Raw genomic sequence first — 24,546 nt, forward strand, 5'->3', positions numbered from 1 at the left:
AACATCTGTCCCATCCGCACAGTTTTTGGCAGCGTCGGAGGCTCCGAGGGAGCATTCCCTAATGCTCACCAGATCCCGTGGCACCTGCCCTGCGCTGCCCGCCGCGGCCGCACCGGGAACAGATGTGAGGGCTGCAATTAAGACGCTTCCCCGAACCATCCCTGGCTTAATAGCACGGATCAAACAAAACAAGCCCTGAACATGGAGTGTTTTGCTCCTCCTGGRTGGGACATGTGCTTTGCTCTTAACTGTGCTGCCAGGAGATASCTTGGGGACATGGCAGAGCGCGTGAAGAGGAGGCTATGGATAGTGCTGGCCCTGGGACATGCGGAGATGAGCGGGAGTTTCTGCAAGATGCAGCTGAGGGCAGCAGAGGGACAGGAACGATGAACGCGGATGCGTCACCTCCGCTGTGGCTCTGGATCTGCCTGCAGAAAACGCAACCACCGGCCACGGCAGGAAGGATTTCCCATGGAGATGGGCGAGCGTTGCTGCTTCCTGGGGATTCAAAGCAGCAAAAGGGCCCTGTTTGCCCCACAAGTCAATGGCAAGGTCCTGAGGGAGCAGCTCTGACCGGGCGGCACACCACACTTTGCAGCTCGCGGCTGCCCGCTCRCTTACCCCAGCTCCGCACCCCACACCTGGGCTGGAGCAGGGAGCCCATGCTGGGTGAGAGCCACAAACCAAGGTGAGCAGCACACGCTGGTGCACTGGGATGGAACCACAGGGACACTGACCACTGGTGACTGCAGCGTGGGGTGTCCCACCACGGGGACACCAGCCGCAGCTCCCCACTCGCCAGGCTGTGCAGGCAGGTGGAAGTTGCTCCTTCCTCTGCGCTTGTCTTGCAAGGAAGGGGCAAATTCTGCTCTGCTTTCAAATGGGAAGCGGGAGAGAGCCCGGAGCGCGTGGCCAGGGAGCCGGCATGGAGCAGAGCGGGTGGCAGCGCGTCCTGCTCCACTCACAGAGCAGGTGAGGAAAACAGCAGCCTTATTAGTCATGTRGACATGTGATGGAGACACTTATGGGGAGCACTTGGATAGAAAGAGCCAATTTATAGACCTATTAAGTGCGAAAAGTCCAGCACATGGATGCCATCAGGAGAGCCATGCAATCCTGTCACATACGGACGTGGGACGGGTTGGAGACCTCCTGGGTGCTGCCTGTTGTCACCTTTGCAGGGTGCAGAGAGCGACCCAACCTTGGGATCTTGGTGGGAGCTTTCCCCGAAGGAGACCGAGCTAGAAGGGAGCAGGAGCCTCCTCAACAGGAGCGTCCGAGCGGCCGGGGTCTGTCCAGGCTCCCAGCGGGCAGGGAGCGAGCGCACGGCGAGYGGCGGATACCCCCAGAACGGGGACATCCCCCGAGGATTCACAGGAGCTGTGTGGCCTCGGCGTGGGGAGGCCGCAGAGGCTGCAGCCTCTGGTGCCGTGTGCTGCGTGGCGGCAGCCACAAGAGAGAGCCCGAGCTCCGAGCAGGCGGCGCGCGGCTGCATCGCTGCAAGGCGGGAGCTCGAGGGCGAGGACGGAGGCTGGAGGGACATAAGGGCCTTTTGGAGGCCACCGAGGCCCCGCTGCTCYGTCCCCGCTGCGCCCCCGCGCGAGCCCCTTGCCTTGGGCTGCGTGCCCATTGCATCTGCTCTTACACCCCAAGAGGCTGTTGTGGTTGCATAGCAGAGAGCACACGGGGATCAGCAAAGGTGGATGGTCCCTTTGGAGATGAAGCTCCTGGGCTGAAATGGAGACGTCTCAGCCCATTCTGGCACAATGGGCAGCAAAGCCAAGCCTCAGCCTGGGGGTGCATTGCTTTTGCATATTCACATATTGGGCATGTTGATTTTGCACTCTTTCACCGAGCTCATGATAAAAATCATTCTTTTGCACACCTTGTTTTGCCTGSGTGTCCGATGCTCCCTTTCCATGCTGCTTTGAGGGCTCTCGCCGTGAGCGTTTGCTCGCTGCAAGCTGAGCTTTCCTGCTGCTGCTGCTGCAAGCCGAGCTGAGCCACTGCCCTTTGCAYGGGGCCAGATAAAGTCTGCGCTTGTTTCTGCATCCTCTGCAGCCGGCCCCCTYTCCAGAGCTGATAAATCCCTGCTATAAATTGGTAAACGCGACTTGAGGGCACTTTTAACACCAGAAATGAAATGATTTCCCTGGTGCGTCTCTAGTCCTTCCTCCTGCCGTGTCACTTGGGGCCCAGTGAGAAACGCGATGTGCTTCCATTGATCATTTACAAAGAAGAACAGAGAAAAACCAAGGAAAAAACACTTGGAAAGTCATGGTGCCTGCCCCCAGAAGAAACACAGAGCAGTAGGAAGGAGAAGCATCCCTGGACGGCTCAGGCCAGGGTGCCGGCACAAATCCAGCGTGGTGCAAGCCCGGCTCGTGCAGGGGGTCTTGCAGCGAGAGGGAGATATCAAGGTCTGCGCTGAGGCCATCGAGGGTTGGGTTCAGGACTGATGAAGCTGCGTGTCCTGCGCATGGGGCAGCGCCCTAAGAAGTGGCTCGTTTGGAGGGAGCCGCGGGACCCTCATGGTCAGAAGCCTCTGCTGGTAACTCGCTGTGAGACCTGGTGTCCCCAGTCCTGGCCCAGATGCCTTTCTGAGCCTGTGACTAATTCTGCTGTCCACGGAGCCGCTGCGGCTCCCAGGGCACGGGCGGCCGGGGGAGGCCCTGCTGGTGACTCATCCTGCGGGGATGGCTAAAAACCAGGATAAAGGACAAAAGGATAAAACCCAGCCCAGCTCAGGGCCAGCTGCTGAGCTCTGTCACCTTGTCATGCCACCTCCAAGTCCCACCAAGCCAGAACCTGGCCAGCCACATGTCGGTGGGGACCACGTGCTGCTGGGGACAGCGCAGTGTCACCAAGAGAGAAGGTCATCCAGGATGGACTTCCCAGTTCAGACCATGTCCCCACTCCAGCGGTGGCTGTTGGCAAGGTCAGGAGCTGCCTGAGACGATGGAGAAGTACCATTGGCCATCTGAAGTACTTGGGGATGGATGTTGTCCATCTGAAGTATCTGGCGATGGATGTTGTCTATTCAAACGGGGCAGCTCAAGACCTTCCTCTGCCAGAGGTCTCGGTTTCTTGCAGGAGCCTTAGACTTTCCACACGTGTCTACATGTCACCAAGCAGGAGAGCAGGGCTCAGCAGCAGGAATGATGCTGGTCCARCGCCAGCACAGAAGTTCTGACCTCCCCATCCCTACTATCTTCCTCCCCTCTCACTGGCTGCTTCTGCGTCGCATCCTCTCCCCTTGCAAACTACTATTTCCTTCTGTTTCATCCCCAAAACGAGCCTGGCTGGAGCTCGGCCCTTCCCAGCACTCGCGGAGCCCCAGGGCCGCCGGCGCCAGCTGGAAGAGTCCCTGGCCGTTCCCGCCGGGAAGCGCGGCCGCGGGGGCCGCCAGATGCCGTCACCAGCGGAATCGTGACTTGGGCCCTTTCCGAGGGCGGCTCCATGGAGCRTCACCTCCCTCCCGCGCGGCCCGGAGCGGCACCCGCGGCCGGGCAGAGCCGGGAAGCGGCCGCTCTCTGCGCACGGAGAAGGGGCTGCTCCCCGAGCGCCTTATGAATCAGTGTTTTAACGGATTGAAACCACATGCTCATGCGGCTGGCGCGTATATATATTTTTTTTTTTCACGGTAAAATGTTAATGAAAACCTTTTGGGCAAGTCTATTCCGGTAAGCRCTACGGCCTGCATCTGTGCAATGCTGAGAATGCGTGGAAAAGACAGCCACTTTTACTGCTCTAACCAAAGGAAAACAGGAGTCCCATGTAGGAAAGGCTGGATACAGCAGCCGAGCTGTTTTTGCAGCCTGACTTTGCCCTGCCCATGTCCTGCCCCACACGGGCCCGGAGCCGTTTCGGCACCTGGGATTATTAATGGGACTTCCAGGATGCTCGGAGGGAAGGCTGTGCGTGTGGAAACCCGGCACCTTGGATCGCTCCCCGCGTCTGAGCAGACTGGCTGGAACGCGTGGAGACTTTTTTCCCTTGCAGACGGAAAATATTCCTCAATGGAGCCCCAGTATTTGACTGGCCAAACTCTAATATTCCTTTTAAGCGCGTCGCGCGGCCAGGTAAACAGCGGCCGCGCCGGGGATGCTCCCACACTCGCTCCTGGCCCCGGCCAAGGGCTGCTGAGCACAGCTCAGCACTTGCCAACGTGGGCCCCTCACAGCTTGGGTTCAACCCGAGCGCTGACTCCTTGCCTGGAAGGAATGAGCACCAGTGCCCAGGTATTTTTCCATCCCAGCRTACACATATATGGGTTAAAACCACCTGAATTCTGCACATCAGCTTTTGCAAGCRCTGGAAACTTGAGGCCCACTCCTCAGGCAGGTCACCCACGGGAGGAAGGCCACCCAGCATCATCCTCAGTGCACAGCGAGCTGTGAGCCACTTACCGAATGAGACTGCAGGTAGGAGCAAGGCCACGTGTTGCTCCTGTGTGTCCTTCGGGGCACCGTGTCTGCAAAACACTTCAGCAAATGCTTAATTGCAAGCGCTTTTAAGATACTAACAATCACATGGACTTACACTGCAGAGTGGGAGCCTGGATGTGGCTCACAACGAGTGGGATTCCCTTTGGCATCGTGTGCCCGTCCCCTTCCCGAGCTGCTTTCCCGGTGGGGTCCTTGGCATTCTTCATCCCTGTCCTGGTCGCGTTGTGACATTTCGCTTGTCCTTTTAGGGAAAACTGGGAAGTTGTAAATTCTGTGAGTGAAGTGTGCCCGTGTTGGGCACGAGGTGCTTGTCCTTGTGGGAGGAGAGAATAAGCTGGGGGAGCCGAAGCCTTGGCTTGAGGACAAGAGCGCGTGCACGGCCCCGGCGCTCGCGTGAACGCCGCGAAGAGCGGCGCTCCCACGCGCTCAGCCCGAGCCCGAGAAAGCCTTAATTTACACTAAATGGCATTAGTGTAACTAACTGCCRTTAGTTTATGTTAAATGGAGTGATTCACAAGAGAAAAGGATTAACTTGCCTCAGATTCTTGAAAAGAAGCTCRAGGAAAAGCGCTCTCGAAGCAGACTCTTGCACATTGTAGGGGGGGTCAGAGTAATGACTCAGTTTACTCTTTCTGCTAAATTCCATAGGATTTCTCATGGGAGAGAGGATGAGAGGGGCAGGCAGACGGATGATGACCAACACCGCCTCTTCCAGCTGCTGTTTTCTGCTCAAGGCCTGTCCTTTAGTGGGGGCAATCTTAAATGTCACGCCTTGAACAAGAGRCAGAGATATTTCAAGGTTCCCTTTCCTGGTGATCTCATGTCTTCACCAGGGAAACCTTAATTATAAATCATGGTAACACCAAGGGAGATGTCTCACGCCGGCTTCTGCAGCCCCTCCTTGCAGCCGGAGCGGCGTTCCCAGCGCTCGCTCCCTGTCCGGCTCCTCGTCGCGCTGTTTACGGAGCGCAGGCGGTCGGAGCACAGGGAGGGGCGGCCTTTTGGCTTTAGGGACCAGCACCGAAAATAAAACCCTCGGATGAAAGCAACCCGGTGCTGGGAATCCGGAGCAGCGCTCCCGCCCAAGCGTGGAGACGCCTTTCCTGGGGTGGAAAATTAGGGATTGGGGCTGGCGCAGGCGTGGGCGGCGGAGTTGGTGCTGTCTTCACATAGGCAGCTGCAAGGCTGGAATAAGCAGTGACTTACACTGCTGGGGACAACAGCAAGTCCGCAGGGCCACCCAAGCCCGGGCAGTCCAGGAGGGAGCCCCAAAAGCCATTGGGGACCATTGCACGGGTGAGGACTCTGTTCAAGAGTTTTCAACCCAGCAAGGTAACGGGGATATATTAAGAGCRTCAGAAACTGCTGAATTTTGGTGCCGTCACAAAACAGAGGTGACACAGCAGCCCTGCAGTGGTGGCACCTCTGGCCACCCTGGAGAGCCCGCTGTTCTTGGTGCAAGCCAAGGGGGAATTCAATTGACACTACTAATTTCAGCTGCTTTGGGAAAAGCGAGAGCAGACTCGGTTCTGCAGAGCCAATCTGTTTATTCCCTCTCACAGCAGACTTCAAACATCCTGTCTGAGTAGCTCCATACAAAACGAATCCAATTTCATTCCATACTGCTGAGTGCATCAGATTAATTCTTTAATCTTAATTATCATTCCTAGCTCATTGACCTGCTCCTATACGATGAGCAGCTGGAGTTTTCRAGCAGTGAATGGGAAATGGAGGAGGGAAACAGAGGTCTGCTCTCAAAAATTAAGGTTCCAATTGTGGTAGAATGACGACCACATGGCTAGAACTTGTCACCAAGCAGACATTTACTAGCTCCGAAATCCTCCTGCCAGAAAGGCTAAGCCCCAAATATCGAAAAATCTCTGATTTTCAAAACTGCAGCTCAGTGGTGGTTTTACACCTAGGATCAGGCTTCATGGTGGGGACTGGCTGCTGGGTGTCATGGGCTCAACAACTGCTGCCAGAGTGATCCTGGTGACACCAGCACTGCGTTGGTCAATTTGCTTTTTAATATTTTGAGACCTTTSTTGGAAAAGGTTCTGGCAACTATAACAACCCATTCCGTCTGCCGAGCAGAGCATCTCCCATATGCTGAGTTTGGGAGATGTCCCCAGGACTTTTCTCCTCCATCCACGTCTTCTGAGCAGCAAAAAAAAAATCCTACAGCTTTCACAAACTCACTCCGTCAGTCTCCAAATTTGTATTTGCAGAAAAACATTAATGTTTGCATATGGTGTCAGAACAAGATAAGTGTCTGTGCAATTAAGAAACAGCTGTTCCTGGCAGCGTGCCCCTACCAGTCTCAACAAGGAGCAAGACAGGTAGCCTGTTCTCATCAGCCCCTGGAATKCCTTGCAAACCACCCCAGCATATTAACAAGAATCAAATAAAACACGYGTTTTTATTAGCCCGTAGGAATAGTACATTGGTTTGGGTCCAAAGCAAGGGATTAAGTTGTTCTAAGACAGAATGCGCTGTGCGAGGACAGCGTGTTTCCCCAAACAACACCTGGCAGAAGGAATTGCAAACAATACTGAAATGACGCCAATCTCCAGATTTTCCGAAGCTGATAGCAATGTGAAATGAGGGCAGGTGTGGCCATATTTTCAAAACTGCCCAGGGCCAGTGTTTCAGGAATTTGGCACCAACAAGCGGGTCTGGTTTTCTAAAGAGGTCAGCATCCAAGATGTGGCACTTGCTGGAAAACCTGGCCCATAACACCCCACAGGGAAATACACCCCTTGAGGGGCTTGCAGATGTTTCTGCACCTCCCCTAGCACAAGGAGAACTCAGACCCTCACTCAGTGCCCTGGACCCAGCCTTGCAGAGCTACCTCTTTTACCACCATCAACAAGGAATCCCTCTGGGTCTCCTTGCATTTGTGCCTCAAAACCAACTACTCCTGTTGCTCGAACAAAATCTGCGCAGTTCCCTTCCTTTTGCTTTCTGTCCTTTCCTTTTTCTCCCTATCGCCATTCTCGTGTTCGGCTCCGATTTCCAAAGCGCTGTGATACATAGTGATCACATATCATCACACAGTGGTGATTCATTAACTGTATTCCAGTGGGAGCATGAGCAGCAAGCTGTAAAAACACCTCCAACGGGTGACAGCCTCTCAGTGCCTGTCCCTGCTACGCTGTAGGTTGTGTCCTTCCCCATCTGATGCAGCTATTGCACAGGAAACTAGATGTGGATGTAGCAAAGACCACAGGCACCAAGAACCTGGTCCGAATGAGAAGATGAAGGATGTGACTGTAGGACTCAACATAGCAATGGGTTTGTCGTGTTCCCATCACAGCCTGTCCTGCTTCCCGTACCCAAAAATGTCTTGGACAGGGTGGAAATGAGCCAGGACCTGTGTGCCAGGGAAGGATGCCCATACTCTCTCTGAGGAGATGGTTCCAAACCATCTCCATCCGGCCTCCGGAGAGGTGGGAGCTGGATCTCCACTTTGCACTTGGCAGGTTTGGGAATGGGCTGAACCCAAACTAGACAGGGACACCCATAAATTCTGGGAAAGTCTGGTTCTGAACTTTGTGGCTTGGACTCTTCTTTAATTACAGGTCACTGGTAAAGCCGCTTGGAAAATGTTATATATATTCTCTACAAAAATGGTTATTCCGTTCAAAAATTTTCACAGATTTTGTTGCTTGATTATTATGCTTTTTTATCAAGGCATCACCAAATATCCGGTCCTCAGTTTTTTCATTCAGTTTCCAGTTTTCCAATTGAGAAGGTAGATTAAGCAGCAGAAAATCAAAACCTACGTGTGTATTTCTGTCCAAAAAATTGGAAAATTCCAACCAAAACAAAGAAGTATTTTAACCAGGAGCCATTTGGTTTTGGTCAGTGAAACATTCTACAAAAAGCAAAATTGAAGCCAGCCCTGGTCACATAGTTAACCTGGTTGCCATCACACCCACCAAGCACCATGTGGAGCGAAGCTACCTCAGCTGGGTACCCTGATACCCAGCCATATCTGCAGGGGGTTCCTGCTGTCTCACAGGGGTATTATCCACCCAAAACTTCCAACAATAATTTAAAAAAAGGATATTTCAGACTGTTTAAGACAAACYTGCTCATTTTGTCTGCAGTGAACCCTCCAGACAAGCACATCCACCAGCGCATCGGACAGTGCTGCCTCCAGCCAGACGGGGTGATGCACAGGAGGAGATGATGGCAGTGATTCCTCCCACCTCGTCCAGCGAGAAGATGGTATCTGCCCGTGGCCTAGGCACATGTCTGTGCTCGATATGCCCCGCTGTGCAGAAACAGAGGAGGTGGCTCTGAATAAGCTGGCTGGGCTCCCAGGACAAGCCGAGCTGCACTAGATGATGCAGAACAAGGTGATTAGGCACAACGAGAAGCGAACTTGGGCTCTCCAAACAAACACTAGCATCTTTTGCCTAAAAAGCTCCTTCCTGCAAACTTGTATTCCTTGGCATTATCTTCAGTCTTTCCACAGCTTTGGGGCTGAGGAAAGCCATAGCGCCCCGAGCGCAGCATCCATGCATGGTGAGCACACGCGAGGATCATCTTAGCAGGCAGATGTTCCTGGSGAGTGAAGGGTGTGGAAAGAGCATTTCTGCAACACGTCAGTGGAAAAACAAACAACAAAAAAAGCAGAAATAAAGAAGGGCAAGTCACTTGAGCAATGGTGCTTCCTGCAGAGCCAAACAAGAGCGAGGACAGGCACCTCTGGGGATTGGTGAGGTAGAAGAGTTCTCCTGCGGCGGGAGGAAGCGCGGAAGCGGGAGGAAGCAAGTCAGCAAGAAAGGGCAACGCCGCAGTGCGCCGTGACCCACATCCCATTGAAGTCTGCGTTTTATTATTAGAAGCGTCATTATTTGCATTGTGGCAGCATCAAGTGGCCCCAACTGGAAGACAGCCCCATTGTGCTAGGCACTAAGCAAACACGGAACTGGAGGCACTCCCTTCCCCGAGGGATTTGCCGCAGAGGAGACGCACAGAGAGCTGTAAAGGACAGGAAATTATCATTTACTGGTATTCATGGCAAGTATAAGGGTGCTTCTGTGCTAATACAACTGTCTCCCACCRCCCTCTTTCCCACCTGGGGCCTTATGTGGGACCTGGGGGAATCAGTGGACTTGAGCATAGCCCAAACCCGCATCTAAATAGCCAAGAATTTTGGTTTGCAAGCGCTATAGGTCGAACCAAGCTGCGGACATGAGGCAGAGGAGAGCCCGGGGGAAATGCTCACGCTCCTCCCGAGCGCGACAGGCTAATTTTAGGTTTATCAGCCTTGATGAAGCCCTTCTGAAGACCAACGCAGAAGGGAAAAGGCGGCTGTGTGGAGGCCAGGCTCATGCATCACCCATCTCTCTCTGACTCCTGTGGCCTTCAGCTTCTTAAGCTGGAGATTAGGGCAGCAGCTACGAAGGGAAACCTGAGAGAGCATCAAGGCTCACAGGGCTCCCTAGCTGAAGGTCCCTTGTTTTATAAGTTATTTATTTCCACATTCAAAATGTTTTATCTAAGYGGCTAGGAATCGCCGCATGCATCTCTAGAGGACCAGCTCGGGGACCAGAATCTCCAAGCAGAAATGGGGACAAATGCAGCCACGCTCGTGCCCGGTCTATAGGCAAATCTCAGACCTTAGACGACCCTTGCACAACATTTTTTCAGCCCTTCTTTTTATTTTGCTTACTAGCACAGTCATCCGGCCTCGCAGACAATGAATGCTTTAAGATCCACCCAAAAACACGGGAGTTGCAGGAAGAGCTTTGCACAGTGGCACTGTAGGGAATGGTGCTGTAGAAGAGGCATAACGCTCTACATGATGGCAAGGTCCAAAATCTTACAGTGGGTCCCTGCAGACCCATATGCAGTCTGTTTGTGGAGTGAAACACAAACCTGATATTTCTAAAGCCTTAAAAAAAGTCTCTGTATAGTCTAGATGGAAAAAATAAAGTAAAGTAAAGTAAAGTAAAGTAAAGTAAAGTAAAGTAAAGTAAAGTAAAATAAAATAAAATAAAATAAAATAAAATAAAATAAAATAAAATAAAATAAAATAAAATAAAATAAAATAAAATAAAATAAAATAATAAAGCTAGTGCTCCTATACTGTTCCCACTGCAGTGAGTGGGAGTTCTGCCATTTACCATGAGCCTGATCAAGGCTGTTGTTGATGGAGGAGGATCAGAGCTCCTCAAATCTCAGGCAGAGGAAAGCGGATAGATAAACTCCAACCCGTGCCACTAGTTTGCCTATTGAGATGTCCTCGTTCTCGCCTCTTTGTCCATTATTCATGCGTCTGGCACAGGGCTGATCTGCCGGGTTGCGTTCCCCGGGGCCGGCTGCCAGGGCAGGGAAGCCCAGGGATGACACAGCCCGTGCTGCAGGGCATCCTTTCCTAGAGGAGGAGATGGCCCGAGGGCCAGCGCGTGCGGTGGCCTCTGCCCGCGTGTGCGGCAGCGCTGGGAACAGGAAACCCTCGAGACAACGCAGAGATGTGGGCAGGGAACCACTCGTGGGCAGAGACGGGAAAGCGAGATATCTTTTCCACTCCAAAGTGACCCCCTAAGTGGTTCTCTTCGGAGCACCCAAAGCACCCACTGCCTCCAACTTGAACCACGCTCCTCTCGTGCAGGAAGGCTTATTCCGGCATTCAAGTGTCCTCAGGAGTGAAGGATGCTCACGGAGAGGCTTGGAGTGTGCACGCACCCCTGYGTGGTGCAATGGTCTCTTTTACTACATGAGTGTGTGTGATTTTCCTCCTAGGACTCCTGTCTCTTTCCATGTACAAACTTGCTCAGTGAACCATTATTCAACCTCTTGTTCCTCCTTGTTGAGCAATGCGTGGGCTCATGCCTTATTTACTGCGCGCTATTCAAGCCCTGCTCCGGAGACAGAATTATTCATTTCCTCATGAGCTCTCTTAGGGCACGGATGACAAGCATTAGCGAATTTATTTTTCCCCATTCCTCTGCGAGAGGAGCGGGGGGGGGATTGTGCTTGCTTTATAGGTGACATCAGAGGCAGGGAGAAATCGAGTTCAAAAGCGCTCACCAAATCCAGGGCTGGACGGGGGTGTCTGGTGCCAGACCCAGGGCTCTTACAAGTGCTTTTCCATGGGGGTTATCAGCTGCCTTATGTGTCCGTCTCTCCAGATTCCTCCTCTGCCTCCCCAGCATAAACCTCCACCTTGTGCAGCAAACGGGGGTTCGTCAGGTGATGGCCTCCAGCACCTTATGGATCTAATTTGTCCCCAAAAAATGCCTTGCTTGAGCACTAATGGGCCTTCAGGAGAAAGTAAGAAAGTGATTATATAATTTGCAATAAACGGGGCTGCAGGATGATTTTACAGGCAGCTCCCCTTCCCCAGCTCCGAAATCTCTCTAATTCTCTTTTACCCCTTTCCCTTTCTAGAGGCATCTGCTGCTCCATCCTCTAACCCAAAGACGCCGGCAGCGCCCACGAGCTTGACATGTTCCAGGCTGGCACCTTGGGCGGGCAAGGGTGCTCCATGGAGCAAGCAACTCCCCCACGGCATTGCCAATTCCTGCACTTTCCCAAAGGCCTGGAGCTTGGGAGAGCGTGTGTGGTCCCGAGGGACTCCTCTCTCTGCCTTGCCACCTTTGGCTTTGTGTCCTGGGGAGCAGGGCTGTGTCTCGAAGGAAGCTCARCAGATTTATGGTAAAAGAGGCAAAACAACCTAACTTGTTTCCGACTTCATTTCGGGAATGGCTGAATGGTTGAGCTGATGTTTAAAGCAGAAGGAGCCAACCAAAACCCCAAAGCAAACCAGACCATGGCAGGCCCTGGCCGTGAGAAGTCCCAAGCCAAGTGTTGAAAGCTTGGCAGGGATTTCGGCAAGACCCGTAGCCCTGCAGCACCAGCTGTAATACCTGCATTTTACTCAAGAAGACTGCAGTGACCTCATGCTATTTTGCAACTAAAGAAAGTGAGACCAGACAGTGATATTAAAGATATTCAATCGTTATGGGTTGCAGAGGTGCTAATCTCTGGTTCAAAGGGTTTGCATGACCCAAGGTAGGGCTGAGCATTGGCTATGGTCAGCTGAGATGGCCACGTAGAATCACAGAATCATTATAGCTGGAAAAGACCCTCAAGACCATTGAGTCCAGCTGCCCAAGCCTGGCCAAGGCTTTGGAGCCCTTTCCTTTTGTCCCTTGCAGGGGATTTCTGGATGCAGAAGCAGTTTATGGGAAAAAAACAAAGTGTTCCCATGTATTATTTAAAAACAAAGAGAGTTTAAAGGGAAAAGCAGATGCCAACCACCCAACTCCTTGATGCTGTGCAGCCCCCAAAGCAAAATAACCCACGCCAGGTTGTGCCATGCTCTGCTGCAGAGCTTCGCACACGCTGCCTTCATCCTTGAGATGAAGGAAGCATCATCAACAAATCTTCCCCCACGCACGTGCTCCGAGACAGGTATCRTTAGTGCCTGCCAGTTGTTTTTAATTGCTGTGCTGCTAAGGAGATCTTCACAAGAGGATGTATATTGCTCATAAACTTTTCCTCTGAAAAGTCTTCCATTTAGAGAACAAAGTAACCATCATCCCTTAATCTAATATATTTAAGCATCATGATAAAAATCCTCTCTAGAGAATCTGACAACGCAGTTTCCACCAGCATTATAATGAATGGTTYTCTTCTTTTAAATGCCTAGACATTAAAGTTTAACGAGCAATACTTACTTTCATTCTAAACTTATTTTTCTCCTTGACAGATTGGATACTTAGTTTGGATTTGTTAACAGAGCTAGTCATAAAAATGTCTGCTTCAAACTGATAGATACTGTCTTTAGGAAATTGGACTTTGATGGCTTATTTGATTTTCATGGCAAAAGAAGTTCATATTTTCTTATTTGAGAGAAAAGAACATGAAGTGCTATACAGTGCAAACTAATAAGCTCATGTCCCTTTTTATCTGCCTAGAATTTAAGCTTATATCAAGCACGACATATTGGGTAGCTTGGAAACGACCTAAGTCAGGACTGCTCTTGTTAACTGCAAGGGGGCTCATGTGTGGAATTTCTGATCCTGCTTGAGATGTTGGCAGGACTTTCCAACGCCTAATCCCTGCCTTAAAAATATACAGTTGTACAGGGAATAACCAGAAATGAAATTGCAATTAAGGCTCATGGCTTTAAGGAGAAGGTATTTATTGCATCACACACCTCAACCAAGTGTCTGGCAAATGTCCTTTGTAGCTTTTCCAGCTCTTTCTGGATTTACTTTGAACCCCACAATATTAATATTTGTCTTGACCTTACAGTTTGCTTCCAAAAAAACAATTTCTATCCCTCAATTTGGAGAGAGASGACTGCCAGTGTGAACTGCCTACAAGACAAGTGTATATTTTTTTGAACTATCCTAATTTTAAAATAAAACGAGTGGGAGGGAAAGGGAATGAGATGAGTCCGACACTTGGTTTCTTTTACAACCAATGTTCTACCATTTGATGAAAAGCTCCTTGAGCCTCTTAATGCAGCACTGCCCAATAGGCTGGTTAAGAGCCACGACACAGAAATAATGCAAATGCTTCAAAGAATTGTGAAAATTGTGAAAATTCTCACAAGAAGAGGRCTTGAGCCGGGCCATCCAGCACGATCCTTAGCACCTTTCCCACACAGCAGCTCCCTCCGTTCCCCTCCTCTCCCAGTCCAAGTTACAACAAGCTCCCAATGAGTTTTCTCCTAGCTCAGGCTCCAGCCACAGAGGAAAATTTGAAATTTGACAGCGCTGAAGACCGCTGAAAAAGAGAAACCAGACCACAGATAGACAGGAGAAAGCCCTACAACATCGCAGCAAACATTTCCCAACTGGCTGCAAYGCCAGGGGATGATTCACCCGCGTGTTCCTGTTGCATAACCCTCCCCGCAGCCCGGGAGAGCGAAACGAGAAACCCAAAGGTCTCGCTGGGTTTTCAGTGACATTTATATTTAGACTGAACTTTCGGTTAGGAAAGTGTGAGTTTTTCTCTGGTGACAAAAGGGGGGAACTGCTCGGGCAAGGTGTTGTTTCGGAAGCGATAAACCACGGCGTGCTCCACATTGCTCCGATAATCCACGGCGTGCACATGTGAGCTCCAGCTTAGACCATGGGCTTCACTCGGACTTTCTCACTTGTTTAGGGGTGCAGTGCTGCTGAAATCACTGTTGTGATGAGAATCTGCCCCCTTTGGCTGCCTGGGAATGAGCATTATGCTCCTTACCATGGAGCCCGCACCTCTGGGRTTAGTGAACGTTGCACATCTTGGGAATGTCAGACTCCAGGCTCCATATACTCAATCCATAAGTTATCCAGGTGTGTGTCTGGATCCCGGGCATGTTCCTGACCTGAGTGGGTGACTGGTGTTTTAGGAGCCTGAAGAGCCCACATGTCCCAAACACCTCAAGACCTCTGTGTACCCCCAAGAAACCCAGGCAAGCTGCTCGGGGYGGGAATCTCCTGCCTCCCTGTGCAGGGCGGACACATGGCTTTAATTCAGAGATAAAATACACTGAGGGTGGCAGGAAGGAAAAGCAATCCCCAATCAGATGTCCAGCCCCAAAGCAGTCACATTAAATGGAGAGTCACACGCGGGTGCTACGTGGGAGAGCAAACCGGGTGCACCAGTGAAAATAGAGATCCCGGCTGACGGCGCCGGGGAGCTAAGGGGCACCCACGGGTTACGGGAGCGCCTCGAAAGCAGGATACTGCAGAAGAGAAAACACAACCATGCACGAGACAGGCCACGATTCACGGCAAAGGCGTCGTATGGCATGCTTCAGCACACCTCGGTATRCATTAACTAAAACGTATAGCTTTCCCCGGGACTAGCTGGCACGATGAGGTCACAGTTCACTCCGAGTTAARAAGCTGCTTTGAAAATAATCCAGAAATACCCAAAAGGAAACGGTAAAAATCACAGATATTCTGCATTCAAGCATTTGCCGAAGTTTCAGGAGCAGGGAGGAGGGARAAGTCTTCCTGGCTGCTGAAGGACTCGTAGGTGTAGAGGGCAAGTTGCAGCCCCAGGCAAATATTTATGGCCTGCAATAAAAAGCTGTATATAAGGTCTCTAAGAGCAACAGGGGGGCACCACCTTAACCGCAGAAATGCTGGTGGGGGGCTGCTAGAATTACAGTGTTAACATCAGCTGTGGCTCCAGCAGTGGGAATTCTGCCTGTCGGATCTTCCTCATCCCAGCACAGGGAGAGCGGATGGTCCTCAGCAGGACCATCTTCTTCCTCCTGTATCCTTCATTTGTAATCTTTAATATCCTATTCTAAATGGAAGTTAGTCAGGATTTGAGCTCCATGCTGCTGCCCAGGTACTACTTAGAGGATGGAAGTGAGGCACAAATCCTTGTTTAAGTATTCATTTGACCTCCATTCTCATTCAGAAAATACACGTCTATACAAACATGAATATACACAAATGCTTCGGGGTTTTGCAGAGTCAGGGGAGACTGAAGAATGCACTTAACTTATTTGTGAAAGCGGAGCCCAAGGCCTGCTCCAGAAGTCTTACAGAGGTTCCCTTTTGCAGATCTGCTGTTATTATCCCGTTTCAGGCACTACGGGCCAGATTTTGCCCCTCTCCTTACTGCCAAATCTCACTGCGTTGGGCTGCAGACAGCTCTAAGCAAAAGTCTAACTTAACTCTTACAAAGAGGGTTTGGAGGGATATGTTACCACACAGTGTGGGTTCTGCACCGCTTGTTTCCTTTGCTATCCTTCTACCCGAGGCAGTGTTCAGCCCTTGGACGCACATTGAAAATGAAATTACACCCTGTCACAAGAGCCCCTTAGCAGCCCAGATTGCTGCCGAGCTTTCTCCCTTTTGCAGAACATCCATCCTCTTCCTTTGCAGGGATAAAACACCTCCTTTCCAGCGAGGGAAAGGGAGGTTTTGCCTGCCTGGGATGTCAAATCCCCCCCCACTGTTAAGGCGARGGGAAATGTCTTGGGTACACAGCACTGCTCTGCTTTCATCCTCTCCAGAGAGGCCCCCAGCTCAATCTAAACAAAATGAAGCCAGGGTATCATTTGAAAACAAAACCATTCTGAAATGTCTTTGATCTCCCTGGCTTCCTGCAAAATATACAACAGAGTGTTTCTCTAGCTCCTCAACCACCGCAGAGCTGATTTTTTCTGCAATTTCTATTGTCTTTGGCACTACACAAAATTAGCAAAGCGTTGGCCATAAAATCTCTTAAACGCAAGGAAATCCAGCCCCTCCTCAGCTTTAACTTTGCCTTTCCAGGTTCTTTTCTTTGCAGCCCTGCCACGCACCTTTCTGTTTATGTGCAAGGACCTGTTTTGCTGACCTCCTATTTTCCAGATCTCCTGTCAGTCCATGCTGGACCATCTTCCCCTTTTCCCAGTCCAGTGAAGCTCCCTTGCATAGGTTAGTGCTGGAAAACCTCAAGGCCTCCTCTCTGAGCATCCACTGCATGTTTTATTGCATACAGGATCCTGCTTTCGCCCTCAGAAGCTTCTCAGTCCTGCCCTTCTCCTCTTGCAGGATTTAAAACGTACCCATCAACTCATCGTGACATTTCTCTTTCAATTGCTTCTCTGCCTCTGTCYTCACCCCATTATAATTTGAACAATTGTCTTTTTTTTTTTTTTCCTTTATTTTCTTTCTTTCTGGAGGTCAGACTGCATGGGTGGCAATGAGACAGTTCACAGCCGACTTCTGCCTCCTCCAGCTTGTCTCTGCACCGGCCAGTGCTCATCAGCTCTGGAGTGTTAGTGACTCAGGCAACGTTCAGGACTTATTTAGCCTGAGAAGGGAGTTATATCTGATATAGATGAGTAGATGSTAAGGTATGTAGGTCTTACTGTATTTGTGCAAAGAGCTGCACATAATCTATCGAGCTTTGCAAGTAGCAACAGGAAGTTGAATCCTCTCTTCTCGCAAACTGTTGACTTCTCTGTCTTCCAGATTTCCTTGCAYTGAAGGAAGATGAACTGCTGCAGGTTTAAGGACTAACTGCTCCGTTCGGGGTAGGATTTTAAGCGAGAGAAATGCTCACACGCAATGAAAAGACACAGAACGTTGCTCCATGCACAAACCAGATAAATTGTTCTGCAGCTTTAGTGACAGCAGAGACAAAAGCCTCGTCCCCCACATTGAGCAGCAGCATCTGGGTGGCAGCCTCCAAAATCTCCCCCACTTGAGGCCTCGCTGTGTTCAAGGAGCGGGAGGAAAAAGGTCATTTCAGAGACCTTTGGTAGCACCAAACTCCACATGACCTAACGTAGATGGTGGTGGACACAAATTTTGATGTGATGGTGCAAAAGGGAGAATTGAGTTTATGTGTTTCACAGGGAGATGTGCTGCCAAAACGAGAGGTCTCGCGGGCCTGATCAGAGAATTATTGTGCAACTGGCCTTAAAGGTATTTGATAAAATGCAGCCAGTATTTCATAAAATAAAGGGCCCAAAATAACAAATTGAATTGCTACATCACAGTTATTTCACTTGATACCRAATGCAGAGCATGGATCAAGCTTGCAGCTACTCAAAACCCAGTCAGATGCTGCCTTGCACTGTGGCATCTTCATGTCTGGCTGCTGCTAACCCCAGCATAACCTCTCAGAACCCCAGTGCCAATGGTCATTTTTAGGATTTTTAGGATAATYTTATGATGAAGAGATAAAGACGATGAGGATGATGGATCTCCTTCTTCCGCGTGCCCGGTACTCTTGTAAACTCCTTCCCATCCCATTTTAACAACCATTCCCTTGACCTCCCATCCCATTTTAAGGACCATTAGGAATTCTTGTCAACTTCTTGTATTTTGTGATACTGGTCTTTAGACCCAAGAGAGCTTCAMGTTAGAAATGGATAATCTTTGATGGAATATCCTGACTCTTAGGACTGTCAGAAGAAACCAAAGAAAGGTCATCAGAATGATTTGCACCTTTGAAACTCTCCASTGGGTGTGAACTTGTGTACCCAAAGTAGTTTCTATTAACTTCACCTTCACCCAAAACATGAGTTCTGAGCTCCCTGCAGCATCCACGGGGGAGAAAAAGTGTGTTCACTTCAAAAAAGTGATGTCTCCTGATACAAATGTCACAGAACACCCCCCAAAGCTTGTATTAAACCCCACAGCACTAAGCAGACAGCATTGAACTGTGACTTAAAACCTTGACAGAGATTCAAATTTTGCTCATTAGCTCTTCCTAAAAGATATAAATGAACACTGTAGGATTYCAAAATGCTGCATGGAAGCAATTTCTGAGTATTCCTTTATTTGTTAAACATCTCCAGTGAATTCTTTATTAAATCCTTCTCAGCTGTGGCCCTGGTTTCCCTCGTGGTGTTCGCAGGTTCCTGCAGGTTTGTGGCAAACCTCACCCAGGTGATACTGTTTGAGAGCCCTGGGCTCCTGCAACCATATAAGTGCATCCATTGGCAGCTGAGCCTTTTTTCCAGCTCTCCTGAGGGTAGAGAAAAGGTAGGAAATATGAACCCTCAAGAGATAATAACAAAAATAAGGAAGGTGGTGGGGGAAACAAGTGGCATTTTATTATTTGTTGKCATTTTAAGATCGTTTCATAGTGTGCTGGGATCTTGACTTGGGTGTTTGGGTGCTTGGGTTGATAATTTTGCCTTTATCRTCTGTATGAAGCTTTATATCATGTGCAAATGATCTGGTTTGGGCCTTAGCTCCTGCTGAGCTGTGTGTGTTGCTTTCCCTTCTCCTAGAAGACTTTGCACTTTGTTAGCAGAACTTGCAGTGTCTAGGCCTTGCTAGCAAGGGACCTTTCCACAAAAGCCTTTATTTCCCCCTGAACAAATAAATAAGGGATAAATGTCCCTCCCTGCACCCGGAGCAGGGGCCCTTCCTTTGCAATTCCCTGCCCTTTTGTGCGATTCCTAAAGCTGCACTCTTTTTCCTGAATAGGAAGGACTTCAGCTCTAAATGAAAGCCAAATTTCATGGGTTTTTGTGTGTACATCTGCACAACTCATGRCCTTTCCCCAGTTTGGCTGTGTTTGAGTCCAATATTAATATGTCTGTGCTCTGCTGAAATGTAATGAAACTCCCTGCCAAAGAGAGGGGCAGGCAGAGATCTGGGACTAAACTTCTCATCTCATCAACTTCTGACTGACCAAAAGAAATTTTCTGCAATTATGCCCAAAACTGTCAGGAGGCAGAATCATAACTCGAATTTGAGGAGTTTCTCTACAGAGTGTGGCCATGCACAGCTTCCTCATGCACCTCCAAGCTGTTTTTTTCTTATCTAGGCAAACTATGTATAAATATTAACATATTACTCAGGGGTCAATAATTCCGTGCCACTCCTTCCTGATGCCGCATGGAAGCGGATTCAAGATTGGGGTTTGAAGGACAGCCCTTCAGCCGCACTTCAGGTCAAAAGAATTAAAATAAAGAGGGCGGTGATAGCTTTTAGTTAAGCCGGCCTCAAAAATGAAAAAGCAAGCAGCCTTTAATTGGTGGCTTTAATATAGTGGAGACATAAAAACACTGGCTAAACTCTATAGTAATTGGAATTAAGAAACTCCAATTTGACTTTGAGGGTAGAGCTCCAAGGTAATTGTGTTTTGATGTAATATTTGGTGTGTGTGTGTTTGGCAAGGAAAAAGAATGTATTGCTCTAGAAAGTGTGTTCTTCCCATAGAGGGTCTGACATGCCAGCAGTTGTGGACAGGAGGCCACTGGAAACGGAACCTGTGAAAACAKAGGACTATTCATAAAATTAATATATTTATATTTACTTGTTAAAGCCTTTGCTTGCGATCTGTTTTTTAAAGCTCTGCTGGATACRAAATGCCCACTTCAAAAGCCAAAATGAGGACTTTAACAGATGTGCCCTGGCAAAGGAAAGGGTGTACACACAGCGAGGAATCCAGAAGGGACAGATGGTCATATATGGACACGGGGAAAGGAATCTCAAATAAAATGCTTGTGGCTGGCAGCTTCAGTTCCTGTGTTACCTGCAATGAGCCTCTGTACTTGGGGCTTTGGGGCTGGGCCTATTACTTTTTTCCTTTTTTTTTTTTTTGACTGTAGCTTTTTTGCTGCTTTTTGTCTCTTGCAGTGCCAAATTCTACTGTTTTCCACAGACCATTAGATACCAGAAAAGGCTAAATGGAGGAGCAAATTTAAACTTTATTTAACAGAGAATTTTGACCCTACTTCAACCTTAAATGCACTTTTTGAAGATGAAAAGCTTCAGGCCGTAAGATTTGGAGCAGGTGAGAGCACCAGTGTTGCATGCACCACCACTAAGGGAAAGCCTGACASTCCCTACTTGTTTGCCAGGCGTCTCAGCAGCCCGGGGTGTTTGCAGGTGGTGGGACTGTTACCCCTTGCACAGTGAGTGTTGAAAATACCCCTCTGTGCGTGATCAGATGTGCAGGGTCCTGTGGATGCCTGTACTAGGAGGTGGTTTTTATCTCGAGCTTAATTCCAAGTGTGTTAATTTGAGGTTGTTAACACATTTGTAGAGATTAGATCAGGCCCTAGCAAGGTGCTAGTGGCTCACTGTAGGGCTGTGGTGTCCCCCCTTGTGCCTTGTGTCCTTTATGAGCTGCTGGTGTTCATGGCAAGAYACTTTATTGCCTGCAAAGATAGGAAACCTCTCACCAAGGAGTGAGTCCCTAGGCTATTGACAGCCACCTCTGTCACTTACCAGGCATGTGCAAACTACATAAAGATATAGTGTAAGAGCTATTGCAAGATTTTGAAGTCAAACCCTCAGTTACTAGGGAAATCCAGAATTAAGGTGCTTATGGAGCCATTGTGAAGTGCCTGAAYCGTTCCTGAGCGCCCTGCTTTTACTCCCATGCTCACAAAATGCTTTTTCCAAAGGACTCCCACCTCACACACCCGCAGGACTAAAGCATGTCAAGGAATATGCAAAGCCTTTGCGGATCAGACCTCGGGGGAGTGACCAGAGCTGCAGGAGGGTGAGTGAAGGTGCAGGGCTTGGGGTGGGTAAGTTRCCCTGTATCAAACAGGAGCATGGTGACAGAAAGGGCAAAATTCCCATTTCCCATAGAGGTAGCTGTCTGCCCTAACCACGATGCTGTACCCAAAGTATCATCTAATTTGTATAACAAATAATGATGAGGTCTTACAGGCAATTTTATTTTGGGGGGGCTGATTTAAATAGACCTGCAGACAGAGGCAGGTCTGCAGATATAGGCATATTAGCCTACATGTGTGAAGTATCAGGAATTTTCAGCAAAGCATCTTTTTATTGGCTAGGTGTTTGTTTTCTCATGTGCGGAGAATAACTGCGTTGCTCTGAAAGGAATAGTCTTGTGTTTCACAGCGCTGAAGTTACCTCTGAAGTCCTTAACTCAGAATGACCTTGCTTTTTCTGTGACTCACCCTGAATGTTATTTTCCTGTAGGTTTGTTCTGAGTGGTTAAGATAGGCTTGCCTGTAAGCGTTGTTCTACGTATACATGCATTACCTTAACCAAGGAAAGCTCCCACACCTTCCCTTGTTTATGCGTATTATAGGTGACACAGATTGAGAGTTAAATGTCACAGTCCTTATTTACAAGTTAGCATGTGAATATAACCTACTTTTAAACTTTCTCCTCCCTTTCTCAGTTGCCTCTTGCCCTTCAGCACCGCTACTTGTGTAATGTGGAACAAATGGAGATGAGGAGGTTATGGCCCTCTTAGCTGCTCTYGTGAACCCAGATATGCAACAGATTTTACGGGTTATCTCTATCTTTTTTTGGCTAGATAGCAAAATTCTCTTTCACAAGTAGCTAATGCCCATAGAGAAAAATCTRCTCAATATTCCAGCATCTCGGTGTGACACAGGGGCAGGTCACTAAAAGCTGCTCCTTGACCGCTCCCTGATTTTTCCAGCTTGCCACAACTACATGTTAAAGCAGCCGGGAGCTGTTTCGGCAGGATCTGGGCTCCTGAAGAGCCGTCTCCAAGCTGGGATGCAGCTTGCTCTGGTCACGCTGCCTCCAGGCTGCCTGTCCCAACAAGCCTCTGCCAAAGGGCTTTTGCAGGGAGCCCATACTTGAAAGTACAGATGGTATTTAATATACCAAAAAGTGTGCAAATTCTGTTTCACTTTGTTCACATACTCGGATTATTCTCCAAAGGTAAGACAAAACTTTTTTCGTTAATGGAAGCTACACTTAGTTAATCATCAGATAGCAGGAACTATGCCTTTCCAGAAGATGAACAYGCAGCAAGTCAATGACAGCAGCTGCAATCAGTAGTTTGGACATGTTGGTTTTATATTAATTATTTGTTGAGAATATTCGCTTTGGTTTTAGAGGTGCTGAGCAACTCCTTGCTCAAATGAAACTGGGATCATCTACAGAGGCTCAGCATCTCTCTACTTCAGGCATCTCAATTTAGGCAGTCAAAAACTGGGTCAGGGCAATGATCCAATATTCTAGTGGTGAGCCTCCAAAATCCAAGACACTCGGGGAATGTGTGTTGGGGAATAGTATGTGAATGTTTAAAGAAGAAGGGGGAAAAAGTTACTTTCTTCCCAATATTGATAGCTAAAATGTGGTATTTTTCAATGTGGAATTAAAAATTGCTGTTTTTAAAATCCCTGTGAATGCCAAGGCAGTTTCCTCTGGGCTTCAGACGCCGTCTGAACCTATCAGGTTGGTAACTCGCCACAAGGTGATTTGCGTGGCTGGCACGGGAAGGCGCTTGGATCGCACGGGCTTTCGAGGAGTCTCCCCAGCAGGCCGTGCCGGAGCCGGCAGCGGGGAATGCGGATTGGCAAGAAGCTGCACGTCTGCGAGGAGCAGCCCCGCAGGCTTCCCAAAGCCGGCAGCCCGTCTGGGAGCCTGTGAGGGAGCTGGGAAGCTAAGCAGATGCCAAAAATTGGGAGCTTTTTACCCCAAAAGTGTTTAGTTGCCATTTTCCTGTCTGGCTGTTGGGGGCAACTGAAGGAAGGGGACTCCAGAGGTGGCCTCCAAGCTCCTAGCTTCTCATGAGGCTGCATGTCCATGTGCAGGGTGGTGTTTTCTGGGGGATAATGCACTTTAGATGTGTGAAAAAAAGTGTATTTTTGTGGCTTTTCATTATGAGGGGGAGGATGCTGGAGATGGAGGGCAGAGCGAAAGGCTTCTGGATCCTGAGACCACTAGAGAAGGACTGGAAAGTTACCTGGATCCCATCCTGCCTTGGTTGAAACTGAACCCTTGCTACAAAACAAGGAGAATTTGCACAAAAAAATGCTGTGCTCTGACAAAAATGTTCCATCTGAGAGCTGCTGCCCTGGGTGGGTAGCAAACAGCTCAGGAGTGTAATTTGTGTCTGATACGGGGCAAAAACTAATTGGGTACCAGGCCCCGGGGTGGGAGGATGAGGGAATGGAACGGCAAACTAAACGGGTCAAAACAAAACAGAAATTTAGATTGTTGTCTCTGGCTGGCTGGCTTTGGACAAGTTACGATCTCCACGTGAATAAAAAAAAATAAATAAAAAAAATACACATAAAACTTTTCTTTTTTTTTCACAGAGAAGAAGAAATAATAAAATAGTTGCCCACTGCAGCTGGGGCCTTGCCCTTCCCTGGCAGGATGGTGCTGAGGGCAGGGGTCCTTGCCATCCTTCTTTGGGTAGGATTTCACCCTTTTCCCAAATTTGTTGTTTTTGGGGGGGTTTCTGCTTCTCCTCCCACCTCGGTAGGGCTCTGGGAAGGGGGTTCTCCGTGTGGGGAAAGGGGAAAGCGGCTCCCGGTGCTTCCCGCCTCGTGGGTGCGGGAAGGCGGCTGAGGCAGCGGGCTTGGGGGGGGGGGGAAGCGGCTTACAATCCCCCCCTTCCTTCCCCTCAAGAAAGACTTTTAAAAATAAAGGAAATAGGGAAAATAAAGGCGAGCGCGCAGGGAGGGGGAGGCGCGGAGGAGGGGAGCGCAGCGGCCGCGGGGCCGCCCTCCGCCGGCGGCGCGGGGAAGGAGGGGGTGGGAGCCGCGGCGGGCCGGCCGGCGGGCCCATTTGCATGAGCGGCAGACTGGGAATGAGCCGCGGTGGGCGCCGCTGCGCGCAGGCAGAGCGGGGCCGCCGGCCGGGGAGGCGCGGGGAGCCGGGCGAGGGCGGCGAAGTGGGCGCAAAGTTTGCGCGCGAGG

The sequence above is a fragment of the Nothoprocta perdicaria genome, unplaced genomic scaffold (assembly GCF_003342845.1).
Source record: "Nothoprocta perdicaria isolate Ctin4 unplaced genomic scaffold, notPer1 scaffold_26, whole genome shotgun sequence".
In the NCBI taxonomy this organism is placed as follows: domain Eukaryota; kingdom Metazoa; phylum Chordata; class Aves; order Tinamiformes; family Tinamidae; genus Nothoprocta; species Nothoprocta perdicaria.